Raw genomic sequence first — 5,751 nt, 5'->3', positions numbered from 1 at the left:
AGATGGTGGTGAAGCAGTTTCTTAAAAATTTCTGAAAGAGATTTATAGAACAGGGAGCAAGAGTTATAAAAAAACCTAGAATGGCTAGAATGGGAGTTAAGTGGAGCGTAGCCAAGAGGGGATTCCTGGTTGCCGCTTGGAAACAACAGCCTTCTCCCAGAAACAGGCAGAGACCACATTTTCCTATAGTTAACACTGTAAATCTCTTGTTTTGTAATACATTGGCCAAGAGGAATTCAGTTTGGTCTTGGACTGCAATAAGCTGAGTTGCAATATTGCTTAGTGACTCTTGGAGTTTTTGAGAGATGCTTTAATTTCCTAAGGATTGTCTCGGCCTGTAGTGTTAGTAGTTGCTGTTGTATACCGTAGAGTCAGAACCGACCCACCCTCTGGGGGGTTTTCAGAGACAGTTATTCACAAGGGAGGAGATTGCCCATCCTTCTCCAGAGGAGCAGCTGGTGGCCTCAAACCCCATGCCTTCAGGATTACAAAACAGCTTCTTGCCACTAGGGCATCCCTGTTTATTCCCAGGCTGTACACTAAAGTAGTGTTTTGTAGATTTCCTTGTATAGGTCTTTTGTGTCTCTAGTTAGGTTTTTCCCCCTAAGTATTTCATCTTGTGGTATTGCTTTTCTAGTTTCCTTTGCCATGGTTTCTTTATTACTGTATACAAATCCAACTGATTTTTATTTTAATGTTTTCCTGCAATCTGCCACTTTACTAAATTGGTCTATGTCTAATAGCTCTGAGGATATTTTTTGTTTATTTTTTTCTTAGTTTTTGTGATTTTCCGTACACACTATCATACCCTCTGCATGTAATAGCAGTTTCACAATCTCTTTGCCAGTGAGGATATCTATTTCTTTATTTTGCCTTACTGAGTTAGCTTGAACTTCCTGTACAATATTGAATATGAGTAGTGACAGTTGGCAGCCTTTCCTGGTTTCTGTTCACAAAAGGAATGTCTTTAGTCTCTCTCAGTTGAGAATGATGTTGGCTCTTGCTTTTATGTCTATACACTTTGCATTATGTTGAGAAAATTCCACTCTAGTACTATTTTACTGAGTGCTTTAATAAGGAAAGGATTTGGTGTATTGACGAAGACCTTTTCTGCATCAATTGATAGGATCATGTTGTTCTTTCCTTTATTAATGTGACAAATAATATGAATTGTTTTTCTTAAAACAAATAATCCCTGGATTTCTGTTATAAATCTCACTTGGTGATAATGAAAGATTTTTTTTAATATATTGTTGGATTCTATTGGCTAGGATTTTGTTAAGGATATTTTCATCTATATTCATAAGAGATATTGGTCTATAGTTTTCTTTTTTTTTTGTTTGTTACATCTTTCCCTTGTTTTAGTATTAGAGTTATGCTTGGTTCATAGAATGACTCTACGAGTGTTCATTTGATTTGCCATCTACCTTTCTCTTCATTTCCTAAATGTGTCTCTTGTGGGCAATATATTCTTGGGCGCTTTTTTTTTTTTTATATCCATTTTGTTACTCTTCTCTTAACCAATGCATTTAAGTCATTCACAGTGAATGTAATTATGATAGGCCAGGCTTTATTATTGCTATTTTGCTGCTTTCCTTTAAGTTGTTGCTGGTTGTTTACTTCATCCACTTTCCTCTGTTAATCTGTGTGAAGGAGTTTCATTATTTCTGGAGAGTTTGTCTTGTTTTCATTCATTTCTTAAGTTTTTGCTTTTCTACAAATGACCTACTTTCACCACTATATTGGATGAAAACACTTTGCTTGTACAGGATCTTTGGTTGGCAATTGTTTTCTTTCAGGCTTCTGTATTTGCCATTCCATTGGCTTCCCCCGCCCCCCCCCCCATACTTTCTTCTGAGAAGTCAGAGATTAATCTAATGGGTCTCCTTTATAAGTGACTCTTTGTTTTTCACTTGTGCTACTTTTAGTATTCTATTTCTGTCCTTAATTATGGAGAATTTGACTATGACATGTCTCGATGCTTTCTTCTAGGAATCTAGTCTGTTTGGTGGTCATTTAGCTTTTTGAATGCATATTTCCTCATTTTTATGATACCTGTATTATCTTTATCCACTGATCAGGTAAAAATATGACTGTTAGCAGATGGAGTTTGTGTGCCCAGGGCTCCACTTTCCATTCTAAAGGTATAAGGTAGGCTTAGAGTTAGGCTGGGCAGGGGACACCTTTTCTTTCATTAAATTAGTGTATTTCTCTTAAAGCTTCTTTCTGGATCTACCAGACCAAATTAAAGGAAATTAAAACCCTCAAAACATGTTGTTGTTGGTTTTTGTTAGGTGCCCGTCGAGTCGTAGACAACTCATAGCGACCCTATGAACAAAATGCCTGAGCACTGTTCGTACATAGAGTTTATGGAGGCAAGCCATTTCGGAAGTGGATGCCGCTCCTGCTTCCAGGCTTGATTTAGTTGGGAAGCTCCAACCAACAATGTCCACCGTGGGTACCCATTGCCATGATTGGCACATCACTGTCACAGTGTTCAGAATCACAGCAATCACGAGTTACCTCTGTACAGCAACGCACAGACAAGTGCTATACCACCTAGAGGCCAAAACAATCTTAGATGTAAAATATTTTCTTTTCTTAAAAAAATGAGTGGTGTTGTCAGTCAACATTGAGTAGATTTTGCTCCATAGAGACTGTATCTGCGTTGTTTTTAGACGCTTTAGAATAAAGTACGATCCATAGTGACCTTATGAATAGGGTTCTGAACCTTTGTATATCTTGTGACATCCTTCTCATCTCTTGACTCACTTGAACCTGCTGCTGTAGTCACTGTGTCCATCTCATTGGGGGTGGGGGTTAGTGTCTTCCTCTCTTTCACTGACCCTCTATCTTTCCAAACATGATATCCCTTTCCAAGGAATAGCTTCTCCTGACAACATACCCAAAATGTAAGAGATGAAGTTCTGCCCATTTTGCCTCTAAAGAGCACTCTGGCTGCACTTTTTCCAAGACATATTTGTTTGTTTCTTGGCAGTTCATAGCATATTCACTACTCTTCTCCAACACCAAGGTTCAAAGGCACCAATTCTTCTTCTGTCATCCTTCTTCACTGTCCAGCTTTCAGCAGCATAGCAAGTGAATGGTAAGACCATGGCCTGAATAAAGTGCACATTGTTCTTCAAAAACTATTATCATTGCTTCTAAATAATTTGGAGAGATCCCAGACTTTTCCAGTGCAATATATCTTCTGATTTCCTGACTGCTGATACCAAGTGTATTGATTGTGGATCCAAGTAAGATCTAGTCATTGACAGTTTCAATCACTTCTCCATCTACTATGATATTGCCTATAAGGGAACAAAAGACTGTCCAGTCCTGCATCATTCTTATAATTGTCAATGCACTATCCTCACGGTCCTATACTTTACCAAGCATGGCATCTTTCTGCAGAGTTGTGAAAACATGCCCAAATTTTATTGAAAATTTACCAGCTTATATGCTAAAATAATCTTTTTCTCTTACAGACTGAATAACTCTTTTTATATGTAAATTAATATATAAAATAAAACAACTACAGTAAATGTTAAACTTGTAAGCTATTCTTCACTTCAAAAAGTGTTTTATTAAGGAGAAAAAAAGTACCTTTCTGGAATATTCCCAGTCAGCTTTTATTTAAAAGATTATATATTTCTTTGGACAAGTTCCACAATTGAGCTGCATGAAAATGTAATGAAATAACAGTTCTGGTGGTTATAGTTTATTATTCATTCTTTTTCTGATGTTTCATTTTCATGAGATCAGAAAGACTCTCATGGTAAAATTGAAGTCTAATTTATATATCAAGTTGAAATGTCAAATTCAATTCTATTTGTAGATATTTACCTTCAAGCTGCTTGGAACCGTGGGATCTCTGTTTTCTTTTAATATGTCAGAGTAGAAAAACTACTAAATTACTGGGGAAAATGAAAATGAACACTAAGTCATAATTATCAATCCTGTCTCTGGAGACAGTAAGATTAAAGAGACCCTAAATGCGGAAGGATTCTGAAGCTTCGTCTGACATACTTTGGGCATGTTGCAAGGAGAGACCAGTCCTTGGAGAGGGGCATCATGGTTGAAACGTTGGAGGGACAGCTTAGGAAAGGTGGTTAATGGTAAGGTCGCACAAACTGATGGGGAGGGGTGTGTGTGAAGAGAATGGGAAAGATCTGGTGTGCAAAACAATGTATTCAAACTTAGTAAATCAACCAGTATAAAATAATAAAAAGAAATTTTAAGTTTTTTTGTTTTAAAAAAAAAAAAGGAGAGAGAGAGAGAGGAAGACCCTGGATGAGCTGGATTGACTCAGTGACTGGGATAACCGGGGCAGGTGTTTCAGAGACAATGAAACTGGCTCAAGAAAGAACAAGGTTCAGAGCAGTTGTACAAAGAGTTGCTATTACTCAGAGTCAATGGCACATAACAACAACAACTGCACAAAAGAGCAATAATTTCACTAACTTTGTTACATTTTTGTGTGTTTCTAAAAAATGGGAAAATGTCCAGTTATCACTTGTTGAGTGTAACATTCGTTGTCGAGTATTGTCAAAACAGATCTGTCTTGTAGCTGATGCATCAGCACCTTTTCAGAGGCAGTAAATCATGTGAAAAGAGATTGTCCATCTTTCTCCCACAGAGCAACTGGTAAACTTGAACCGAGTTCCTTTGGGATGGCATCTCAGCTTCTTATCATTAGGCCACCAAAACATGATCTAATAGTAAAAACAGTAGTAGCAACAGTAAGGCAATTATTATGTGCCAGGCAATAATTTACAATGATTGAATTATGTCGTTTAATCTTTACCTGTCCTCATCTACTTTGTAAACAGTAACTCATGTGTTTGCAGAGATTATGTAATATTACCAGTGACACACAGCTTGCAAGTAGCAGACTTAATGTTGTACCCATGTCTTGCTGATGTGTTGAGGAAATAATATATAAGATTAGAGATGTTGTAAATGAATTACACAGTGTATGAGGTAATCAGTGAAGAGGATCATTATAAAAGTCACATTAGTAATGGTAAGTAAAAAAATATGTGCTGACATATTTTGGAGTATTGGAGCTTTATTGCCAATTTGTTAACATATGAGCAAGGGAGAGAATGATTAGGGCTATTTAGAATAATAATGCATTGATATTTGCAAGTAATCTAGAAAGTCTCAAATGTGTTCAAATATTCCATTGGTTTGGTTTATCCTGTAGATAATGATACTATAGAAAGGGATTCCTTACATCACATCCTAAAAGGTAGATAGATTTCTAAAGGCAGATATTATGAAAAGACCTCTCTACTCTTTAAATACTACTATCAAGGTGGAACCAAATCCTAACTGATCTCCCAGGAGGTTTGCAGAGGCTCTAAATCACACAGGAGAAACATGCCTATCATCCTCTCAAAGAGCAGATGGTAGATTTGAACTGTCTGACTTTTGGATAGCAATACAGTTTTTTGCACAGTAGTTCACCAGAGCTCTTTGACGTGGGAAGAAGAAGGTGATTTTGTGAACAAGAGTCTTTTCCATTTTATTTTTCCATCCCTATATTGCATCATAGTAAGCAGCAATAAGCAACAGTCTAAGATAGCCTGTCAAGGCTTAAATATTATTCTGATATTTCAAGAACCAAAGACAAGAGATATAAACCTTGAATATTATTTCCCCCCATAAATAGAGGAAGATATATCTACATACCTAAGAATGATACTTTTAAATTTCATCCTTTTTTCTTTTTTTTTAAAATTTTTA

This window comes from Elephantulus edwardii, unplaced genomic scaffold, assembly GCF_000299155.1.
Source record: "Elephantulus edwardii isolate Elephantulus edwardi_28Jun2011 unplaced genomic scaffold, EleEdw1.0 scaffold00047, whole genome shotgun sequence".
Taxonomy (NCBI): Eukaryota; Metazoa; Chordata; class Mammalia; order Macroscelidea; family Macroscelididae; genus Elephantulus; species Elephantulus edwardii.
The sequence above is the reverse complement of the archived record's forward strand: the minus strand, read 5'-3'. Positions refer to the sequence as shown.